This window comes from Diorhabda carinulata, chromosome 8, assembly GCF_026250575.1.
Source record: "Diorhabda carinulata isolate Delta chromosome 8, icDioCari1.1, whole genome shotgun sequence".
NCBI classification, from domain to species: Eukaryota; Metazoa; Arthropoda; class Insecta; order Coleoptera; family Chrysomelidae; genus Diorhabda; species Diorhabda carinulata.
Window position 1 is genome coordinate 6,691,035 of NC_079467.1, and position 25,808 is coordinate 6,716,842.

The 25,808-nt window shown below is 34.0% G+C and overlaps 2 protein-coding genes across 4 annotated transcripts in view; one reads left to right on the top strand and one right to left on the bottom strand.

Moving 5' to 3' along the window:
* The window catches only part of LOC130897030 (guanylate cyclase soluble subunit beta-1), a 42,882-nt gene extending 37,549 nt beyond the window's left edge, over nucleotides 1-5,333 (bottom strand). The window contains exon 1 of one of the 2 annotated variants that reach the window (XM_057805514.1): nucleotides 5,244-5,288. The gene's annotated coding sequence lies outside the window, so the exon portion shown is untranslated. Of the gene's footprint in view, nucleotides 1-5,243 lie in introns of both variants that reach the window. The other variant, XM_057805515.1, reaches the window with a different exon arrangement.
* LOC130897029 (head-specific guanylate cyclase) overlaps nucleotides 1-25,808 on the top strand; it is a 150,313-nt gene that overhangs the window by 8,958 nt on the left and 115,547 nt on the right. Inside the window, exon 1 of one of the 2 annotated variants that reach the window (XM_057805511.1) lies at nucleotides 10,599-10,624. The exons of the other annotated variant lie outside the window; for it this stretch is intronic. The gene's annotated coding sequence lies outside the window, so the exon portion shown is untranslated. Of the gene's footprint in view, nucleotides 1-10,598; nucleotides 10,625-25,808 lie in introns of those variants that run through there. 2 annotated transcript variants of the gene reach the window in all.

Below are 25,808 nucleotides of genomic sequence, written 5' to 3' on the forward strand. Positions count from 1 at the left end.
AATGCAACTGTCAATGAAGTGCTGGTCGGCTTTAGAGGTAGGTGCAAATTTAAAATGTATTTACCTAACAAACCCGTATAATATGGCCTGAATGTCCAATGCCTTGTTGATGCCCGGACCCACTATATATACAATACATATATTTATTGTGGCAAGGGTACTGACTCCCTAAAAGATATTAGAGATGAAGAAAAACGGTTTGCTATTCCAACGCAAGCTATTGTTCGCCTCTCCAAACCACTATTTGGAAGCAACCGAAATATTACTGGTACTCTTCAATACAGCTCACTGATTATCTTTTGCAAAATAAGCTTACTTACGTTGGAACTATGAAGAAAAACAAACGAGAAATACCTAAAGAATTTCTACCCTCCAAACTAAGACAGATGGGATCTACATTATATGGTTTTACAAGTAATAAAACGTTAATTTTCAGAGTAACAAAGAAAAATGAAGCTTTTAACCTTATTTCTTCGACGCATCACTGCAAACAGGATGATGCGACTTGCCTGAAATTAATGCATATTATGATAACACATAATCTGGAGTGGATGCTGTAGACGCACTAAACCACTAAATATTTTGTATTCTGTTTCACAGAATTGTGCGTATGTCTTTATTGAATGTTTATATCATTCATCAATCTTGCTCCAACGCAGATCAGCTGGAGAGACTAGATTTTTTGAAATTACTGGTCAAACAACTATACGACCCACTTCTTCGTGAAAGATGGCACTTGAAACCCCAGCTGATGATCAATATGTTTTGCCTAGAAATCAGAGGAAGTATTGTTTTATATGGGAACCAAAATTAAAAAGAAAAACTGTCTTTCTATGTGTTGAATGCATAAAACCAATTTGCTTGCAATGTTCGAGAAAATTGTGTGTTTAATGAATTGAAAATTGGGAGGAAATATTATATTTTTTTTGATATACTTGTTAGGATCATTGTCAATATTTTACAGCTTACTGTAAAAGTGAATATATTTTTGTTTTTTTTAGTTTGGACCTTCCTAAATATGTTTTCAATACAAAAAGTTTTTATTTTTCAGTTTTTTCTTTCAAAATAAATATAAAAGGAATACTATGTTTATTTTTGTTAAAATATTAATATCTTTAGTTTTAGATTTTTTTAACTGCTTTGTTACTAAATTGGTTGAAAATAAACAATGTTTCAGTATCCAATAGGAAATACACTATTTATATTTTGGAGTCCCCCGGACTCCGCAACGCATTAAGTGTTAAAATTTCGGACCACACCGGTTAAGGGATATTATTATTCATCGTATAAAGACGTATTTCTAGAAATAAATTGCATATTCATATTCCGAAAGGAGCGTAATTAAATACCAAAAATTATAAAATTAATAATTTACAAATTTTGCCAAATTAAGATGCATTCAAACTATGATTATCGTATTCTTCAAGAAATTCAGTGTATATTTGATTTTACAACTTTTAGTCTATCTCTTCAAATAATATTATATTATTCTTACAAACGAAGAAGCATGTGATATGATAGGCATTTACTTTGAATGTATGAGAAATGCGGCTAGGGTATATGCCATACAATATCCCCAAAGACGTCATTCCGGTAGCAGAGATTTTCGTCGACTCATACACCGTTTAAGAACGACTGGAAATGTAAATTTTCATGTATTTAGAAGACGCGGCAGAGGTCGTTCAGAGGAAAACACAATAAATGTTTTGGCATATCTGCAATTTAACCCGCATTTAAGTATTAGAGCAATAAGTAGAGACTTGGGAATATGCAGAACCACCGTTCAACGTATTTTGACAGAACACAGGTAAATTATGATGTAAAAAGATATATTTCTTAAACAAAATATACCCGCATAATATTATTTGTGGGCATGGTTATATGTTAACATAATTTATTTATCATTTCGGAAATATGGGTGATTCCATTATAACTGTGATATTCAATGTCCTGTATTGTTTTTTTGTACTAGTCATTAATTAATAATCAATTAATAAAAATTTTGTGTTAATTGAATAATTCTTAAGATATTTAAACATTATTTTTATACAATATAACTTGCCACTTAAAGAAAACTTATACTACATCACTTGAATGTCAGTACCGTGTCATGTCCATTCCTAGAATTTACCGATAAATTATTAATTTTTTTTTGTCGTAACAAATGATTTAAACTAATTACCTTATAAATTCTAATGTTTATGATCAAACTGAGGAAAATTGATGCACTTGTTGTTTAATATCTTAAGTTACCATGTCAGTACCGTGTCATGTCCATTCCTAGAATTTACCGATAAATTATTAATTTTTTTTGTCGTAACAAATGATTTAAACTAATTACCTTATAAATTCTAATGTTTATGATCAAACTGAGGAAAATTGATGCACTTGTTGTTTAATATCTTAAGTTACCATGTCAGTACCGTGGATAAATGAGTCAGTACCGTGGAACTCAAAATCCGACATTTGTGTCTTGCTCGTGATACTTTGAAGTTGTAGTAAATTCCTCTTAGAGTTTTATTTTTACAGTAAAATAGATGAATAATATGCATAAAAAAGTTAGAAAAGTTAAATTTTAAAATCTTGAAATTTTGAATACAAAAAATCACAGTTAGAACGGAATCACCCATATATTTAATAGGACATTATATTTCTTTTAGATTTCATCCATATCATATAGTACTGCATCAACAATTGGTTGATCGTGATTACGACAGAAGGTTGGATTATTGCAACTGGTTACTACATATGGTATATGACGACCCTCAATCACTGTCACGTATTTTGTGGTCAGACGAAGCTACATTTAGTAGTGATGGTATGGTCAACCGGCATAATATGCACTATTGGTCACAGAATAATCTGTTCTGGATGGAAGAAGTTCAGTATCAGGGGCGATGGTCGGTGAATGTATGGTGTGGTATTGTGTAATTAACGGGGAACGCTACCTAAATTTTATAAGGGATGAATTACCACTTCTTCTAGAAGATATATCACTAACAACTCGTAGGTCTATGTTGTTTCAGCACGATGGCTGTCCAGCGCATTTCTCCAGACAAGTTAGAGAATTTTTAGATAATGACTGATAGGTAGATAGGACGTGGAGGCCTATTTTTTTGGCCAGCCATTTCACCAGACTTAACCGTCCTAGATTTCTATCTCTGGGGCCGGATTAAAGACCTTGTTAGTGCAATTAGACCCACTACTAGAGATAACATGATCGAGAGAATACGAAACGCCATTCAGAGTATTTCGAGAGCAGAAATTGAGACTGCTGTTCAATCTACTCTTCAAAGAATGAACGCTTGTATCGAAAATGATGGCGACAATTTGAACATTTAGGTCGTCACTAGCGAGGTACCTTAAGTTATATTTCCATTTTAACTTCCATAACGCAGTTTCCCGATGACAGCATAAATAATATTGACATAATAATTGGAACTATTATTCATAGAAATAGAGCAAGGAAAGACAATTTTGAGGAGTCAAAAAATGTTGAAATCCGTTCAGTGAACCCGGAGTAATTTATGTTTAAAGGAAAATGCTTAAAATTTACAAGAAAGGATCTCTCTTCAAAAAGACTAAGTTTGCATAGATAGGTTAAGTAGAACTGGACTACAGGCATTTTTTCATAATAAAGTTCACGCTTCCCTCCACCTCTTATTTGAAGAGATAGACTAAAACTTGTAAAATCAAATATACACTGAATTAGGCAAAATTTGTAAATTATTAATTTTATAATTTTTGGTATTTAATTACGCCCTCTGGCGTAACTGAACTCTGTAAATAATTTTCAGGTTTTTCTCGAGGTCACTTTTGTTATAAATTTGTTTTTCCGGAAGCTGTACTATAAACGGTTCCCGAGATATGGCCGAGAGCCATTCTTATTGGGATACCTGGTATAAGTTCCTGTTTTTTGTCACGTCAAGGATACTTAAGCAATCAGAAAATAAAGTATTTGTTATAATTGCAAAATTAATTAATCTTTTCATTATACCCACAAGTGTGAATGTGTAGAAATAAATTTAGCGGAAATTTTAACATATAAGCTGGGTCGATAGCTACCATTCAACTTTGTTAATTGACTATGTCGAACAAGTGTGGACGTGTCGTCCGAATTTATCGAACTATACCCTGTCAAGACGAACCAAACTCTAATCAGGTCGATCTGGATAAAAGGTAGTGACGAAGGAGTTGTTACATTTCCTCATATCTATTGTAATCTGTACTATAAAAATAAAAGTTATGAAATTGGAAATAGCAGTGTCGTTTGAGTCCTGAATCACATATGTATTCCATATTGAGCTCGTCTATATCATCCAGTAATAAATATTCAATGAACTCCTCAGTGCTATACCTTCTTCTTTCTCGAACAAGGCTAGGTCCTTTTGGGCAGCGGCGACGATCCAGCTGGTTACCAGCTGTGGCATGATAATTGCACTAGCAGCAGTCACAGCATCTTCTTCATCACTCATTTTTTTAATTATGAGAGAATTGAAATCCCTTTACTAAACTATGAGGTGGATATCGGTCGGCACGTCCACATGTACTGGCCAATATGGAAAGGCCGAAAGTCAATCGACAATGTCGATAGACATAGTGTGGACACAACACAGGTATTTATGAACTAAACAGTTAGAAACGGATTTTTTATGTAATCGCTAATTCCTAAAAAGACTCTTAAAAGGAAAATGAATAATATTGTTTCCATGATTGGTAAAATGGTGAGAATGACAAATGAAAATAAGTTAGAGCCACATATTAAAAAAAAACACAAAAATGCGTTATTCCATTAAAAAAAATCGAGTTGATAACGGTACGTGATTCGTAAGACTATAACAGCGATATAACAGCGACGTGTAAGGTGATAACGGTGTAACGTAGGTCAGGACAGGGCAGGGCATATCGTTTTTTTGATAAGCGAACGAGTGATATGACATTAGGCGATAACGACAACATCGAAGTATCGTCTATACGGGGTGAGTCGTATGTGTTTTGTTAATAATAGCAGGGCATATTATGTGTTGTTGATAAACGAACAAATGACATAAGGGCATTGACATAAAGATAATAACAGCGCCAACTGCAGACGACAACATTGAAGTATCAGGGATGTGTTAAAAAAAGTGAGGTATGGCGATATCGATGTCAGAAAGATGTCAAATCACGAGCCCACGTAACCCGTGGGAATTAGAGACACTTGAGAAGTTAAATGATATTTTTGTAAAGTAGATGATACATACCTTCACACACAAACACACACACTCACACGCAGCAGGGCGACAACGGTGCACAAATTGGAATTAAAACTTAAAACAACGACAACACACTTGTCACGACTCTAACCGCAAAAAGCGATAATCGGAGCTGCTTACGTTATTCAATATTAATTGAGATAAAAAATATAAATCCACCAAAATCATAGCCATCATATACCAAACGTTCCAAAAATCATTTTCTCGTATATAATAATAAATCAAAGTGCTACGATTGGTCCATGCCAACTGATATTGCGATCAAAACACACAAATACTTATCAAGCGTTATGGGGATGCTGTGTTAAAGGAATCACAAACGAGGGAGTTGCCATTCTGTCTGCCTTCTATATATTCCTGACGAAAGAAAACAATAAAATATTGAAAATATTTTTTATTTCTTTATAATAGCATCATATAAAAATAATACATTTGATGGTGCACAAACACAAACATTGTTTTTCTGATGTCTTAAAGGTAGGTCCATTTCACAAATGTTTTCACGTCCTTTAACATAAACCATATCCGCATTAGATATTACCAAATTTATGTACTCGTAGAGGTGTCGCGCGATCTTGGTTGAGTTACGCCAATCGATGACAATTTGGTTGGTTGCAATAGTTTATGCAGTCTGAAAATGCGCATTAATACTGTCTTACAGTCTTCGAGAGAGGTTTATAGAAAAATTCTTTTTCATGTAATATAAGACAGTAAGCTGAAACGTCACTTGATGTTGCTTCATCAGTCACGTCACAAATTCTATTCTCAAAACAATGCTACCAGATTGGATAACTTCTTTCCGTTTTGAACAATAAATGTGCACCAAAGGAGCATTATTCTCAAATTCTTGTGGAGTAAAAATAGGTTAGTTGATTTGAGGATGGTAATAGGACTCTTGAAAATTGGCAAACATCTCATACAAGGACGCAAATCTATTTGTATTTAAATCTAAATTGAGATCGTGATATATTGAGAAATATACGCAAGTTTTTCAGTTTGCAATGATCAAATTTACTCATATCTTTTCTAATTATGACAGCTTAAGTATGCTTTGTAGAATGATTTAGTGAAGAATATTCCACAATTTGCCAGGAGCGAAATTGGATCGGCAAATCTTTATTACTTTGTATTATCTTATTCAGACGTAGTTGTAGAATATATTACGAGTCCGATCGGCTCATATCTAAGCTCACGAAATAAGAATGCGATATCGTTATTGATAAACTTCAACTAAGTTGGTATAGTGCCTGTAGAAGTTTGCAGCTTTCGGGCATGGGCATTCGAATCTCATCATTATAGTTCGATTTACCAGGTATGAAGGGCTGATATGTGTGAAACTGGAATTGCTCAATCTTCTTCTAGGATCTTCATTATATTAGTACTTTGAATCCAAGAAAATCTAAAAATTGTTTATTTTTGGTTGTGAGAAGTGTATTTGCTTTGATCAAACTGATGCCCCTACCAGAAATGGAGGGTCCCTTATAGTTTTTAGTGCAATGTGAATAATTTTATGACCATTCTTTTCTGATGTGTACAGTAACAGCAAGTTCTTCACCTTGAAAATTGATGAGATTTCCCAATTGATCAATGATTTTTACTTTGACGTTGTTGATCGTCTTAACACTGACGGAGTAATACAAGATATTTTGCGGTGAATCTACTATTTTATAACGTTTGGTTCAAGAGTAACTTTTGAGAAACCAAGCAAAGAACGTATGGTGTTGTCTGATTGAAATAATATGTAGTAATTGCTCTGCACAGACACAAGGATATATTGAAAAATTCTTAGCCTACTATAAAACCAAACAAACTTTCAATGTCAAAATATTTTATTACTCAACATATTCCCCTCTTAATTGGATACATTTATTACAGCGAACCTGCAACGTCTCTCAACCTTTAAAAAAATGTTTATTCTTGCTCTGCAAACCATTTCTCCACAGCTTTTATTACCTTCTCGTTGGAAGACAATTTACGACCCTTTAAATTTTTTTTCACTTAAGGAAAGAGATAATAGTCGGACGGAGCCAAATATGGTGAATAAGGGGGGGGGTTCTAGTAATTCAAACCCTAAATCACGAACTTTTTTGCATGGCAACATGAGGTTTGTGTGCAGGGGCGTTATACTGCAAAAAAAACACCTTTGGATAACTTTCCGCGTCTTTTCTCTTTAATTTTTTCCCGTAGAGTGGTCAGTGATGTCGTATAGTAATCTCCAGTTATTGTTCTAACCTTATCAAAAAAATCAATCATAATTACACCATGGCTATCCCAAAAAACTGAAACTTTTCCAGTAAATTTTTGGACACGAAACTTCTTAGGTCTTGGAGAACCAGAGTGTCGCCATTCCATCGATTGTTGCTTTGTTTCTGGATCGTAGAAATGTACCCAAGTCTCATCCATAGTAACAATTTGGCTTAAGAAGTCAATATCGTTTTCAAATCGAGCACAGATCGAACGCGATGCTTCTACCCTTGCACGCTTTCGGTCAACATTCAAACATTTGGGGATCCATTTTGCAGCAATTTTTCTCATGTCCAAACTGACGTGAACTATATGATGAACGCGTTCGTATAGAATATTCAGTGCTTCAGATATCCGTTTTAGCCCAATTCGACGGTCGGATAAAATCATGTCAAGAGCTGCATCGATATTTTCGGGGACTGACACAGAAACTGGCCTTCCCGATCGGTCATCATCTTCAATGGAAAATTTACCTCTTTTGAAGTTTGCAGTCCAATTTTCACGGTCGCATACGAAGGAAATTGATCACCAAGGGTATTAAGCATATCTTCGTGAATCTGCTTACCTCTCAACCCTTTTAAATAGAGGTACTTGATGATGGCTCGATACACCAATTTTTTGATTTTCACAATTTCGGTGAACATCTTTTTTCTTTTAATTTATGGCGTAACTCTGGTTTACTTTTTTGACGTCAAACTTTGCACTGACACTCCTAATAAGTTATTGTTCGTTGCTATGGTAACGCAATAGTTTGTTTATGCATGGGACTAGTCTAGGCTTACTAGATATCAATACATCCTCATAATTTTGAAGTATTCATATCCGGTTTTATTTCAATATATGCTTTTCATGTGATTGTTCAAGACTTTAGCTATATCTTTCAATTCATATGCGCCAAGAGGTATATTATAGAGGAAAAATTGTTTCCCTAGTATTCCCCACAATTCGTTTCATCGATATTTGGTATAGAATTGTACGTACTGGAATTGATAAGCTTGTAGCTTGTAGCTTTGTTCTGATGAATTACCGCAAAGAGTGAAACTGAAAGACATATTTGTGTGATGAAGGTAAGACTAAGAATGAAAATATTCACTTCGTTGTAAAATTTATATAAGAAATCTAGTGAGTGATATCCGCATTTATAGTAAGTTTTTTGGATTCTATCATAATTGTATAATATCTGTACAATCACGATATTTTTGAAATAATTTATTCAGTTGGCGGCAGTACATTGCCATAACTGTCGATGTAGTTAATTTGAGTTCCAGTGTTTACATAAGCAGTCCAGTGAGTGTCCTGCCCTATTTGTAAATCGGTGTTTAGTATATCCCACACTCGTTTCTGTTGATTTTTTTGGGTAAAGTATCGCTCATAAATACTCCTTTAAAATTTGGAATTCTTAATAGTTCAACATATTATCGCAAATTTTTGTCAGTTAACGCTCGATTGGGCATCTTAAGTTTTTTGGTTGTATACCGTATCCTCTGTATAGTCTCAAATATAATCCCCTTCCTTTGCCCCTAATCGCCTGATCATGACGTTTTTTATCTTCAAATCTATAGACGATGGATAAAGACTGCCACCTACATTCTGGTAGATATCGAAAAGGATTTGATGAATATATATAACGAAGAGATATTCCATATCCATCAGTCACAATGAATAATCAATTAACTGCACAGTTAGTTAAATCTAGGCAGGCTATTACAAAAAATTACAAGAGTCTTAAAATCAATATTGCCCAGTCACAAACACAACTAGAAAAAACTTATCAAGCAATAACTGAACCTCTTAAGCAATTACTCACGACAATAGAAAGGCCTATTAAGCAGGAACCTGTCAAATCAGAACGCAATTTCCTAAACAGCCAGATATGTTTGCATCACCAGGCTCAACCTATAGACTAGCATATGTCCCGGTGAGCAGCTTAGCAATACACTTATGGAGCGGCCTGGTTTTTCAAGAAATGAAGATACTTATAAAACTAGAAATGATGGCGATGACTTACCGGATCGTACTAGAGTGAATGAATACATAGATGATACAATAGGTGATTTTCAACAAACCATTAAATGATCCGAAAGTACTACAAGAGTATTTTGAACAATATGCGTCATAGCTTCCTAGGGAGTATATTGAAGGGATAATAAGAGATACTGATGGTGTTTACGATCACGTTTTAGATATTTTTCACAACCCAACAGAAGAAAGAATTTATGTTGGTTATTAACAAATTACTTTCAAACCTATAAAACAAAATGGAGGGGAGGTTGCTGGTCCTAACATCAATATTAAGGGGGTTACCTATCCTGGGACACCTGGTTTGTATGAGATACTGTTCAAAATATCGCCCTTATCCTTCAAAAACGATGATGTCATGAATTACGTGAATATTATCAAAAAGACAAGTGCAAATTGTCGTGAAAATAACCCTGATCTTCCAATTAGAATTTTTCAGATGATATCAAAGGCAAATATAATTGCATTATTCGACCAGTATTGTAAAACGAAAAGAAACGAGTGAGAGAAAGAACTGGTTCAATACCATCTTCATTATTGAGAGGAGTAACAACCCGAAATATGAAAAAAACCGCAAAGAGTATGTTGATGGAATATACTACCAAACCAATTCGAGTACGAGTACATAAATTTGGTAATATGCATCTAATGCGGTTATGGTTTTTGTTAAAGGACCCATTTTGTTTGTGAATTGGACCCACCTTTAAGACCCTCCAAGCTAAAATATGAAGCTTTTATAATGAAGTAAGAAATGTTTTCCATATTTTATTGTTTTCTCTCGTCAGGAATGTATAAAAGACAGACAGGTTGGCATACAGCATCTGCATAACGCTAGAGAAATATTTGTGTGTTTTGATCGCAATATCAGTTGGCCTGGACCAGTCGTAGCACTTTGATTTATTATTATATACGAGAAAATGATTTTTGGAACGTTTGGTATATGATGGCTATGATTTTGGTGAATTTATATGTATCGCGATTAATATTAAATGACGTAAGCAGCTCCGATTATCGATTTTTGCGGTTAGAGTCAAGGTTTGTTGTCGTTGTTTAAAGTTTTAATTCTAATTTGTGCTCCGGTGTCGCCCTAATGTGTGTGTATAAAGGTATGTATCATCTACTTTACAACAATATCATCTAACTTCTAAAATGCCTCTACTTCCCAGTGGTTACGTGAGATCGTGATTTGACATCGATATCGCCATACCTCACTTTTTTTAACACACCCCTGATACTTCAATGTTGTCGTCTGTAGTTGGCCGTTATTAACTTTATGTCAATGCTCTCATGCCATTTGTTCGTTTATCAACAAAACCATATGCCCTGCCCTGCCCTGACCTACGATACGCCGTTATCACTTTACACATCGCCGTTATAGTCTTACGAAACACGTACATAGGCCGTTATCACCTCGATTTTTTTCAACTCCGTATTTCAATTTTGCCGTTATCGCCTTACGTCGACACAAGTCACATATTTTTAAGACGATGCTGCGGTTAGGCGCCCGATATGAAAATATTCTTTGGTTTATTAGCCAAACAGATTAAGAAATAACAAATAATTGAGTGATTACGTCACCCTAGATTCCTGATAATAACTAAATATTGTTATCAATCTGGGGATCACTAGTACGTTATACCGTATTATTTATATTTAAATAAAAAACATTTAATTTTCGTTTGTAATCAATTAGTTTAATGCATTATTGATGCGTGGTTTTTGACGTTTTGTGTGTCATTTTTGACGTTTAATGCGTCGTTCACGATGTGTTACGTATTACGTGACTATTTTTTTGACGTGTGACATATACCGTTTTATGCGTAGTTTTTGACGTTTGACAAAACCGAATCCTCTTATACTATTGTTATATATATGTTATATATTGTTATCGATCTTCTTAGATGAACTAATACATTCAATTGCAACAATTTATCAACTTTTATATTTAAAATGATGATTGGAATTTTTTTGTTTTACAATTTTAACTATTTAATTTACTAATTTTTACTATACTATTTTAAAGTATTGTGTGCAGTTTTGTGATAAAGAAATTATTTCAGTTTATATCATAATTTATAAACGTTTGGTTATCAAGGGATCGCTAACGCATCAGCAGTGAGCGGCGGAGTGGTGGGGGGCGTCTCAAGTGCCCCAACCTCTACTCATGTTATTTTTACTTTCGTAATATTTCCCTATTACATTAGCTAACTAGTTACACTAAACTGGGATAGATTAACACATACAACTTATTTTTATGAATAACAAAAAAAAATCCAATAATATTTTTATCCTATTTCTTCACCAGTTTATGAGATGATAGTTGAGCTGCTATAAAAAAATATATCATGATCCACTATTAAAGAAAACATAGAGGGGCATACTACGCAAAACAGTAGCCATCTCACCCCACTTTACCTTATTACTACCCCTATTATCAAACAAAAGAATACATAAATTTTCCATTTAAGAAGAAACAGGAGGTAATTGAAACCATAGTGTGTTGATTGTGAAGTACAGCTAGAAGAGAAAGGAGAAAAAGTTCTAAACTAGATTTATGTAGTAATATAGCTTAGCTTTATTGATTTAACCAAAACAATATTGTTTCCAATCTTTTGTTCCGTCTTATTCAGTTGAAACATTCCACAATTATTTTCTAAAGACTATTTACAGAATCAATATTTCCTGTACATAACAATACCCGTTATTTCGGATAATTATATAAAATTACATATAATATATCAATCCATAAACTGTTATTATATATTTGTCGGTGGTTTATTTTTTGTAAATTTTAAATAACGATACTGATGTAACAATAATATGGTTATCTTGCGTTAAATTATAAATGAACTAGTTGATTTTCGAAATAGTTGTTACGCAGTTACTGGTTCACCGTTTTATTGGTTTAAGAATGGATATTTATTCTAATAACATTCATTCCGAGAAAATATATTACAGAATTAACACAGAAAAAAAGTTGGACAAACAAGAAAAAAATAGTAATACATTTCATAAACATACATGTTAAAAGCCAAAATCTAGAACGATCCATTACGAAAGCTGGAACTACGAGGTAATAATTAAATAACTTCTGAATGAAACACAGATTTTTGGACATTTTATTTCTCAACGTAGTCTCTATACACTTAGTCCAACGGTTATTCAATTCATTTTTTTTTTCGGTTTGGATAGGAGAAATAGTAAGTTGGGCTTTTTCTTCATTCTTCTTCTCACCGCAGCTCGGAAGAGTGAACTAGTTATCTGACCGAACCACTGACGTGAATTTTTCAGCCATGATGTTCTTTTTCTTCTACGACTCCGTTTTTCATCTATTTTTCCCTGGATGATAAGATGCAATATACTATTCGTGTCAGGATTGCGTATTACATGTGCGAAGTAAGAAAAGTTTCTGGTCTTAACAGATCTTACAATCTCACATTTCTCATTTGCACGATAACATCGTCATTACGCACTCTATCCTACCAACTGATTCGGAGCATACGCCTATATGTCCACATTTCAAAAGCTTCAAGTTTTTTAAGAGCTGCTTCCGTCAGTGTCCATGCTGCCACACCATACAAAAGAATACAAAAAAAAATACCCTGACGCGAAGCTGTAAACTTAGATCGTGACTACCCATGATGTTTTTTAGTCTAAGGAATCCTGCTCTCACTTTCTCAATGCGACAATTTATTTAATGCTTCATTGTCAACAATAAGGTCACCATCGTTTACTGGATTTTTGCTGATGATCATGTACTTAGTCTATGGTTTCTTTGATGAAGATGGAATATGTCGTGCCTTTTATCCAATTCTTCAATCTCTGTGTAGTCACTTGGAAAACCAGTCAGATTTAGCTTGTCTTATTTTACGTCCTATCTCTGCATTTAGTTGTTTATATTTGGGTTCGTTAACATTTTTATTTTTTCGTCGCGCATCTATGAGATCTAAAATCTCGTCAGTCATCCATGCCTTTTCTTTTCTTGTCTATCCTGCTTACATTTGTTCTTCAGTATATTGTTGGAAATTTATTTGAATCTTTTGTATTGTCAATTTCCATCTCTTAATTGGGTATGTTCAATTTCTTAGCTTCATTCTCCAGTGCAATTTTTTTCTTGTTATATACCTGGATCCTTAATCTTGGTTAAGTCTTTCTTTCTTTCTAATTATTCTAATTATCTAATTACCTAATATTATTCTAATTATCTTCTAATTTTCTTCATTACCAAATTCAAAATACTGCATTAATAGGTTGAAAAATGATGAACGTACATAGTGCGATTTGGAAATCTTTTTCTCAATTTATAACTAAATTATATGGATCAAATGTTTAATCTTATCATTCACTCTCCATTTGGTCTATTTGCACTGATAATAATAATATATGGTTTTCTTCTTCACAATAGCAGAAGCTAAAAGCCTGCATAAATCAGCATGCACGGAGATTATATATTTTATTCAAGCATTAAAACTTGAGAAAATACGTCAAGCAAGTTTAGTCAGTGTAGAAAGCGTTATACATTAAATTTTCTTTCAAAACCTTCTGTATTTTTCCCATTATATAACTTTGTCCTACAGGTAAGTATAAAAGAAATCGAATATTTTGAATATTCATCTTTTCTGTCTCCATCTAACTTCCCCATTTCTCTTGAATTCCCTACTGCCATCACTGTTTTTCTAAGAATTTGTCAATACCAATTTAGCTGTTTTATCTTTATTTTACAAATTATTGACTCTTGTTTTGTTATTTGCCCCATCTCTTCATTATATATGTTTCTACCACTTCGTTTCCTCCGCTATTTCTCATATGTTCCATTTCAGATGTATCGATCTCAGCTTCAAATTTCTTTTTCAGTGTCCGACTAATACTTCTATGCCACTATAAAAATATGATGCATCTTAAACGGGACCAAATCAGTGCTATATGGTGAATTTTCAATCCGTGAAGTGATATTCGTGTACAGTAGCCTTCAAACGCGAAGCAGTGTGGACTAGAGCATTATTATGAAGGAAGAGCACTCCTAGGCTGATTTCGATAATTTTTTGACGCAACTACCTTAGTAAATCAGAGTGATATGTTGCTGTCAAAGTTGTATTTTATTCCTTGAACTCAATTGACAGAATCCCCTCGTACTCCCATAATATTGTATTAATCCATTTCGTGACATTTGTTATTTTGGCACGGGCTCTCCTTACCGTTGCCACTGTATGGAATCTCTTTAAGATGTCGGACAATAATTTCATCACCCACCACAATTGATTGGATTACACTTTTTTAGTCTTCGCGACAAAATTCTAAAGATCGATCACAACCTTACTCGACGCTGCTTTTGTTTTTTTTCATATTTAAATGTTCATCTAAAATGATTAGAACACTTGTTTTGGGAATGCAACTCCTTTTGTTTTTAAGCTCCAGTCGCTTAAAATAATTTCTTCGTCTAATTTAATGTTTTCTGGTGTAGTCACCGTCACAGGACCTCCCGTGCGTAGGTCATCTTTTAATGATGGACACAAGTTACCGTAAACAGCCCCCATTGAGTTTTTGATTTGTATTGGTATTAATCTTTCTTTAGTCAAAAATGTTTTTAACAGCGCGAAGCTCAATTTGAGATATTTTTCCAAACAACTTAACTGAGTGGTTGTTCCATCTCTCTCATAATAAAATTGATCGTAGCAGCAAGCAAAAAACTTTGTGTAGGACTTGAGAATTGTCACTGACACGTGCATAAATATTTTTGTGGGGCCAAGAACTCATGGAACTACGTAGTTCCTAGATATTCAAATATTGTTACTCCTTCCCGGGTCCCAGTTTCTTTTATCCTATTGTTCATAATTCATTATTATCACTTCGGTTTTACGGATTTTACTTCTATTTTTTTGTTTTTTATTCTCTTAGTACATTTGTGCCTCGAGACATCAATTTGATAATTTGAGGGATTATAGCCATCATTAATCTTCACAGTGTTCCAGAATGCTGCGCCACATTTTTTTTAATAAACTCCCTACATTTTATTACATATTTAGAATTAACTTGACGTTCCCATTACACTAATATACGGGGTAAAGTTATAACTAATTTTTTATAAAAATTATTAGTGCCATACCCTGTACAATGTAAGAGACATTTAAGAATGAAAATCTGGGTCAAAGTATTCTGATAGGAGTAAAAATATTTTTTGTGCCTATACCTAATAATTTAATAATTGATTCTGGATTGGCTATAATTTATTTGTCAAAAACTCATATTTGACAACGACATGACATGACAATAAGTATATTATTGTTTTTTGTTTAAGCGGTTTGGTACATTTTCTGGTGTTTTGGAGAATTTGGACAAAAATGAATTTCCCTATTGGTGATATGTTTGATATTGGGAGAATATAACCTCTTAGTATTAGCAGGAGTATACCATGAATATTTTCTTAAAAAGCGGCAACCTTTGTAATCAAACTTAGAAGAGATACAGCAGTTAAATAACTCGAGTTGAGTTAATTATGAAGAGCATCATCGATTATAAACTTCTGTGACAGAAGAAAATTAATATTTGGCTGGCCAGCCTACTGAAAACCCACACACAAGTTTAGTGTAAAGAGTATTTCCAACGAACAATAACTGAGCTACTACGGTGTCCAAATTATTCTTGCCAAAAAAAATGCACCCTTACTACATTTACTTGCAAAGGAATTAATTGAAGTTGATTTTGAAAAAAAATAGCATTTCGTAGGTGGATTTTACGAAAAGTTAATCGACAGAGAGATGTTTTCAACTATTTTCTATTTGAGAATAAACCTACTTTTAACAAAAATGGTTGTGTAAACAGGCTAAACTTTCTCTATTATTTATAAACAAATCCATAGAGATTCACCGTCAAACTAGGTCGTTAGATGTGTGGGAGGTATTGTTGGTGAATATGTACTAGAACCATGTTTTTTGAGTAACATTTTAATACTACGAAGCATTTATATTACCTAATATACGAGGATGTATTGATATCTAGTTAGCCTAGACCAGTTCCATGCATAAACAAAATATTGCGTTACCATAGCAATAAGCGTGCGAGGGTAGAAGCATCGCGTTCAATCTGTGCTCGATTTGAAAGCGATGTAGACTTCTTAAACCGAATTGTTACTATGGATGAGACTTGGGTATATTTCTACTATCCAGAAACAAAGCAACAATCGATGGAATGGCGACACTCTGATTCTCCAAGACCTAAGAAGTTTCATGTCCAAAAATATTCTGGAAAAGTTCTTGCCTCAGTTTTTTGGGATTGCCATGGAATAATCATGATAGATTTTTTGGATAAGGGTAGAACAATGACTGGAGATTATTATTCGACGTCACTGACCACTCTACGGGAAAAGACGCGGAAAGCTATCCAAAGGTGTTTTGTTTTTACAGGACAACGCCCCTGCACACAAATCTCATGTTGCCATGCAAAGAATTCGTAATTTAGGGTTTGAATTACTAGAACATCCCCCTTATTCACCAGATTTGTCTCCGTCCAACTATCATATCTTTCCTCAACTGATTAAAAGTTCGTACACGTCAAAGGATGTGGTTTTTTATGATGATACGATGGCTTACGCTTTTCCATTAATAAATAGTGAACTGAATAAACTATTTCCTGGAAAATGGATCTGAAGAAATGGTCCAGTACAGTGGCCACTGAGGTCACCACATTTCTATAAAATGGACTCAATTTTCTGGGGTCACATTAGGTATGAAGTCTATACAATACCTACAAAAACAAGGGATGACATGATGAGAGAATACGGAATGAATTTTGGAATGTTTTTATAAAAATGCTACATAATCATCGCTTTGCACAGAAAAATTAAAATATCTCAACATATAATTTTACGCGTAGGCAATACTCGATAAAAAAGTATGTTGGTACTTTTCGATACTCACATAAAATACAGGGTGATTTATTTCAAAAATCAAGAAAATAATGTATAAGTATTTTACTACAACCTGTATTAAATTTGATTAATATCAACGAAATAGATAATTTTCCAGAATTATCACTACTATGAATGCTTTGAACGCAACAGATCCACATTTTTGAACTTATCTTACATTGTACAGGGTATTGAACTGAAGGTGTTTTTTCTATAAATATGTAACTTTGATATGGCACAGAATTTTGAAACATCCTGTAAGATTGTAAATAATTTTAAAATATTAATACTAATGATAGCCATTCTCCCTTGAATTGATACCTCAAAAGAAAAGGAGGTTGTGAACTTCATTATACCAATCAATCATCCTGTTTGCTTCATTTTATCTACATATAGTAGTGAATTTATTTTTACAGGTTTTAGATTTTTGTAGCCAATTGTTTAGTTTCGTCTTTATTCCTTCAATTATCTTATCAATTACTAAAAGAACTAATATTAATAATAATGGACTCCTTTCCTTGTCGCAATAAAAAGATTGTACAGTCTTGGCACAAATGGAAAAACTCATATATCCAGATAGCAATTTGGAAATTATTAAATTTTGTTTTCATTGGAGTAAATGAAAATGGGAGAATGTCTTATTGGGCTATGCTAGGTATTGAGCGAGTGTGGAGGGTAAGCCATTTCCTCCCACCTACCATTCATAAATTTTTTCCAAGATCGTCTTGCAACGTGCGGTATTGCATTGTTGTCTTGCAAAATAACGACTTTTCTGTTGACAATCGCTGTATACTTTTCGGTTCATTCGTTCTAAATGTTTAAAATAAAGATAAGCATTAATACTTTGTCCAGGTTTCAGCACTCGAAAATGAACAATTCCGCATATATTCTATCAAGCACAAAGAATCGTAAACCTGACTTCGGAGTACCTCATATTGATTCATTTGGAAAGTACCACTGCTTTTTGCATTTTGTATTATCATATAGGGCCTATTTTTGTTGTAACAAATTGTAAAACAATCACAAAACGGTTCTGTAAAGTGTCGTGAAGCAATACGTTGCATTTGATGTAAAGGTTGGCTTTTTTCTCTAAAGAAAGATTATGGGGGATTATGGGGTGCGCAAATACCTACTCTGCTTATTTTTTCGTCGCAGTACATTACTTAAATGACTCGTTGAGTGTGTTTACGTGCTCCTCAGTTGTCTAACATAGATCCGCTCCTGTTTCTGCCCTTAAGCCTGTCGTTGTCTAATTCTGGACATGCTGCATACTGCTTTAATTTTTGCTATGGGCTTATTTACTAATTATTACTTAATACTATTACCTATAAATTAGTTACTCATTATGGTTTTAATCTGTTTATTGGAATTTTATTTCATTTGTTTCTTTATTTAGTTATTTTTATGTTCGTTTTTGAATTTTTACAAGCTTTTGTTTATAAATTGTAACAATTCTTTGACAATAAAGCATTTCTCTCTTTCTCTCACTCAACTTAACTCAAGAAGCATTATAATGTCGGATATTTTATGTATTTAGAAGTGAACAATAACCTCAAAATGACTTCAAAGTCGACAATGAGCTTACGTATGATAATGAAATATAGACATGTGCAGGAACGATATTACTTATTGGTCCCCCATAGAATCATCATGTGGCTTCTCAATAACAAGTACGACACAATATTTCTCTTATGGTGGTCTCCTGTCATAACTTTTTGTGCATTTTGTACAACGTTCCCACTTAATTTTGGAGTTTGATTATATTTTCATAATTTTGATTCAAAGTTTGCACATATTAACTGCATAGGGCTGAATATACAATAATACGGAGGTAGTCTTAGATAGGTGTTACCTTGTTCTTTGGTCGGTTCGTTAAAATGATATGTTTTCAATACTAAGCCAGTTTTTTCCTTTTGGGTCTCTTTCTCGATTATGAATATATGAATTAGGTACATAGTGTTTAGATATTTATGCAATCATTTTGGGTTTCCTACTGTTACTATTTGTGTTGCCGCGACTGATCCCTATGTTTTGACTCGAACGAATTTTCCGGAGTTCCGCAGATAAATTAGAAAATAATCTTTAACATGCATTTCACATGAATAGTAAATGGATCAACTCTTCGTTGTTTGCAATTCAATCAAAATTTTGTCTTTTCTTGGAGTATTTTCAAAATTCCAAGGACATTGTCGGAAATATGAATTTTTATTTCTCATCCATGATTATGTCGAAAGATTCACTAGATACAAGATGAATACAATTCTTTTAGAGCTCTTTTCTGGTCCCCTACTTTTTTTTCTTCACAAAAAATTAGTTATTCGGTGGCGTTTAAAAAAAAGACTGGATGTCTTGAGAAACACAACATCATATTTTGATGGTTGCCTCTACGATGAGTTGCAACAAAATATTGTTTGTTTTTCTCTACTGCAACAATTCCGCAGTTGCGGGAAGATAAGAAGGCATCCCGGCTTCAATCGCGACTGGTTAGTCGTGTGTAAAAAAGTCAAGAAATCATTTTTATTGGTAAAATTTAATTTTTTCAATTTAAATTTAAAATTTCTCTTCCACCACCCCTATTTCACCAAACAATTTTTTGTCCAAATGCATCCTTATCAATAAAGTGTCAATTTTTAGCGTGTTACGACAGTTCTTGCACTTCTGACTATTTTTGCCTTTGCTTATAGAAGGTATCAACAAAACTAGAGTGCTTTGTCATCAAGAGAACAGACCTCCTCACATTTTGGTGATCGCCATTGATAAATGCCCTTATTAAACTTCAAATTGATGGAACACTATCCACATTCACTATATTTGACCCTTTGTGTCCTAACCTCAAAGTTTCACAGACAGAAGAGAAATGTTCATTAAACGAGGATTGTATCGCAAACGTAAACGTCTATTATTATTTGAAAGGGTTGAATAAGTTAGAGCATGAAAAAATGTATAAAATATGTTGAAAAAAAATGATTGTCGAAAAAAACTTGTTTCTTTATTGGGTGGAAACTTTTCAGACAAACCTCGTGTATCATTCGGCATATATACACTGTCTATACCTGTGACAATAGAAGTTTTTAACGGAAAAAAGCTAGATACGCCTCTTGACTTGACAATGCGTTTGAACTTATTAATAAGTGTCAATTGATTGACTAAAGGTTTTACATTTTGACGCACGGAAATCCAGTCCACGTCGACTGTTTCTTTTCAATGTATAAGAGTAGTTAACATCATTTTTTGTTTCTTTACTTATGGGGTCGTGTAAGCTGAACGAGTTTTAAATTGCTCATTATAAAAACAGTTTCTGTAATTGTAATTTAAAAAATTATACACACAGTTTTCAATAGAGTCATTAACAGTACTTAATATAGTAATCAATCTAGGTTGGAATTTTTGGTGCCGTTGGTGATATTCATGCTGAACACACTATTTAAGCTACCACTACACCAACACTCACAATTATACTGTCTGACGGGCGTTTTCATAACTAATTTATACTGTTTACCTTCAGTCTCTGAAGACCATAACTTGGCTATTGACACGCGCGTCATACAATGTAATTGTGAATGTTGGTGTAGTGGTAGTGTGAACAGTGTTCTCAGTATAAGAATCGATATTTCAATTTCATTACAAATTTATTTACAACATCTAAAATAACGTGGCGTCGTAAATTGACCTATTTGTAGTTTACACTGCCTCTGTCCATTTCTAGAACACTGAATCAAATTAGTTTCTCTGTCTTTCGTGTAATGAATTACGACAAGTTATTTCAGTTTCATCGTTCAATATGAACGGTACAGAGATATATACTTACAAAGGACGCGGTTGCTTAGAGGACATTAAAGTGGACGAGTCAGAAATTTTGAGAATACTAAGTGCTTAAAGTTGCTTAAAAATGGAACTAGCAATGCTAGTATATGATATTGAAGTTCTAATTTGGAAGTAGCACATTTGACATTTATTCACCGAAATGCATAAAAGAAAACAGAGAATTATGAGACCACAAAGCAAGATCATCAAAGCTACTTTTTTTTTAAAAAAAAACGACTTATCGCACTTCCACAGCAAATAGTTTTGCTGGGAAACTTTCACCTCCACTGCGGGTTCCTGCGTCGCGGTGGGGCTCGGACGGATTGTATGTCCTCTGTTAGTCGCTTTTATCTGAACTCCGCTCATTAGTCATTATGGCACCATTAACAAATATTTCTTCATAGTGATGAGCTGCCTTTCTTGTGATTCCTTCTTTTCTGTTTTGCTCCCTACGTCTCCCTTCCCCTGCTTCATGCAGGGATGAGGAGTTCGGGTCTATCTATTATCTTCTAATGTTGCTGTGTGTTTGGACCTCTTTGTCTACTGTCCTGTTCCTTTCTTTTTAGAATTTTTTCCACCATACTCTCAACAGCTTTTCATTTAAAATCTGCTTCCATCATGATCTGCACTATATTTTCTGGTCGTAACTCAGCTCTTACTGTTATTTCAGACAAGTTTCTAATATCCGCCTACGCAGGACATCTGAAAATTGTGTGCTCTCTATCTCCGAGCTACAGTATAGGCAGAGGTCATTTTCAGCTTTACCTATTCTCCTAACATAACTTTGGAAGGAGCCATGGGCTGTCATTGTTTGGGTCAAATAGTATCCAATTTCACCACAGGATCTCTCATACCACGGCGTAATATCTGGTAGCAGTTTGTGAGGCCACACGTCCTTGTCGCTGGCGTTCCATCTATTTTTCCATTTCTGTACCGTTTCTTTTCGAAGAGCCTTTTTCTCACCTGCTGTCATTCCTATCGCTCTCGATCTCTCTTCAACTAGAAGATCTATAGGTATTATTCGTGCAAGTACTCTTGCAGCCTCGGTTGAGATAGTACGATAGCCCCATCTAAGCTACTTGATTTCAAAAATCACACCCACATCAATGTTATATTGAAAAAAATATTAGCGTTTGAATTGAATTTGATATTGTTCAACTTTTTTAGCTATTTGATACACATCTACTTTAAATACAAGAAGAATGGTTGTAAATAAAAATGATTGATGCCCATATTTCACATGTTGAGAAAATTCCAGAAACTTTTTCACAGTATACGATTAGAACATTGTAAGTCCATTCGATTTCTTGAGAAAAAAAAGTAATTGCATTATTTGCGAACTTGATAGGACTCAATTACATCTAAAAATGAGTCTAAGGTAAGTTGAAATTCCCTTGTGGCGTTGACTTATTACATTGTCTTTTCTCTTAATTATGTGTTATTTCTTGAGTCCACAGTTTGATGGAAATTTTAATAACCTAGAGTTGATAGAATCAATATTTAGACAGCTGGAGAAAATTGAACCTTGAACAATACCCTTCAATAAGAAGGGTATGTGTAAATACAATTTTCACTAGTAAAAATGCCAGAAATTAATGAAGTTCGTTCAGGACTCTAGCTACATCTATAAAGTAGTATGTAGTGAATTTCAGTATACACAAAAAAGAAAAATTATTATTTTATAATGTTGAACGTTTAGCCAACTCAAACAAACAAGGCAGATAAAAAACTACAGTCTGTGTGGTGTGTGAAAGAGAGACAGTTTTTAGAAAAAATATATGAACTGTGCGTACGAGTTGTGTGTTAGTGAGAATTAAGAGGTGAATAAAACAATCAAGTTTTGGATACAAAGTTTATAGGTGTAACTCATGATATTAATTAGAGAGCTAGAAACATTTCATTTTGATATACGGTTATACATTTTTGTTATCAGCAACAATAAAATATACAGTATTTTTTATTTCAAATTTAGAAGTGTCGTCCATTTCTAGTTTACTTTTAAACTCTACTCTACACTATCTCAATATGGCACTGTACCTATATGTTTATTGCAAGATCACAAGATGTAAATTTCATACAGTTGTCTCATATGATGGGAAACACAACATACGTTTAATATTCGTTCTTCCAAAATATCCTGTGAAGTCCATATTTTTTATATTCACATCTAAATGATAGGTTTTTTAAAGCTAAATTTTCAAGAAAATAAAGAGAATAGTCAATAACCAAAAATAAACCAGCCTATAAATAGGACTTTTGGGGATGTGATCATCATCGTCATACCAGTGGAGGCAAAGGGCATCTGTCGGTGTTCCAGTTGGTGTGCTAAAATGAGGTCTCTATTCTCATGCATTATTTTGTGTGTTTCGTCCAATTTCGATGACGAGTGCTCTCCATTTCCTTCTGTTTTTGGCTATTTCTCTCCCATCCCATGATGAGTTTATCTAGTTCTTTCTCTATAATTCTTCTCCGTGTTTGTACAGACCTGTTACTTTTCCTTTTGCGTGTTGTACTAAAATTACATGTTTATCTGGTTATGCTTGATGCTGGTTCCGTATCTATCTATATTGTATCTTCTTCCGTTATGTTCCAAAGGTGTTTATTATTTATCATATTTGGTAAAAAATTTTTGCTGATCATTCGTAGGCACCTATTGATAAACGTTTTAATTTTCTAGATCAACTTTCTTTTGAATATACAAATTTCGGCTCCATATAACCCAACAGATTTTACATTGGTCTGAAACATTGTTAGTTTTGTTGTTCTTGAGACCCTATTTTATATGTCCGGCATTTTGCGCCACCTATTCTTCTTTGGATTTCAGTTTCAGTCCCAACCTATCTACTTATTATACTGCCAAAATAGCAAAATTGTTCGAATTGCTCTATTTCTTTTCCTCCTAAGTATAAGTGCAAATTTGGTATTGGTTTTTCTATATCTATGTTTTTTTGCTATATATGTTTAGTCCAGCTGGCGTTAAGTTTTCATCTAGTGTGTTTGATTTCTCTTGCAAGTGATTTCTATTTGTTGTTAATAATCATATATCATCTTCGAACTTATGGTTTTCCGGGTTATCGAATATGTTCAAGTTGATTCCAGACCTTTTATCGTCTGGCACTTTTCCCAATTGCCTTAAGACGGCTATAATTATGAATTTGCATAAAATACTTACTACCATCAATTTGGATTTTTAAGTAACAAATGCACAAATGATGCTGTATTCTCCCTCCTAAACAATGTCTACCCTAGCCTAAACAGCCATTACTCCACTGCAACAACTTTTTGTGATTTTTCTAAGGCTTTCGATTATGTCTTCTTCTTCTTCTTCTTATTTTAAGACTGTGTGTCTTGTGTTTTCAAAGAGGCAGCCTAAGTTGTGACTCCGAGGACCAGCTTTCATACCAGCGCGTTGGTGGTCTTCCAGGCGGTCTACTTGTATTGGGTCTCTCTTCCTTTGCGATTTTCGCCAGTCGATCGTCGTCCATTCTATTAACATGATCTCTCCATGCTCTTCTTCTAGTTCTGGCCCATCTCACTATATCCGGAACGTCACACATTCTTCTAATTTCATTGCTCCTTATTCTGTCTCTTAGTGTTTTCCCTGTGATTGAGCGTAATGTCTTCATCTCGGTCGTTCTGAGAATCCGCTTAGTAGTTGCAGGTTTCGTTGCCTCGTTTCTATGGCGTAAGTCATTACTGGTCTGACACAAGTTTTATATATCAGTGTTTTGCTTTCGATACTTAAAAATTTATTCCTCCATATCACGGTTCGAAGGAATCCCGATATCCTAGATGCTGCTGTTGTTTGCGTTTTGACTTCTTGTTTCAAGTTCCTATTGCTCGTGATGTTAACCCCTAAATATTTAAAGGACATAACCTGCTCTACACTTTTATTATAAATTGCCAGTTTGCATCTTCTTGGTTCTCTCGCTATTGTCAAGGATTGTGTCTTTTGTGTCGATATGATCATATTAAATTTTCCTGCAACTGTTTCAAATCTGTGTAGCAGTTTTTGCAGATTATCCTCATCTTCGGATATTACAACCGCGTTATCAGCGTAGCAAACTATCTTAAATTCATATTTTCCCATTCTGTATTCTCTGCCTGTCGTTTTGACTTCTTTTATGATTTCGTCCATTATAATGTTGAAGAGTATTGGGCTGTGACTATCTCCTTGTCTGATCCCTGTTGATACTGGCATTTTACTGGAGAGTTCGTTGTTTACTCTTACATATGTGCTATTTCCGTTGATAATGTCCCGAATGATGTCTATTGTCCTTTGGTTTACGCCTCGTTCTTTTAGTAGCTCGATTATGTTAATGACAATATTTTAATTAATCAATTGCAGTACTACGATTTCAAGGAAAAGGTAAAATATATCTATTTGCAGATGACACTAGTTTCTCTTGGAGCAACCATGACTTCACGCTTCTCCAATTTCAAGAAGGTCATTGCACGGCTATCCACTTAGGAAAGCGGGATACGACCTTTACCTACCTACTCCACGTTCAGAATTAGTTAAGGGCTCAATATTTTACAATTCTAAAAAAAGCCCAATCACTTGCCAACTGAAATCAAATCGA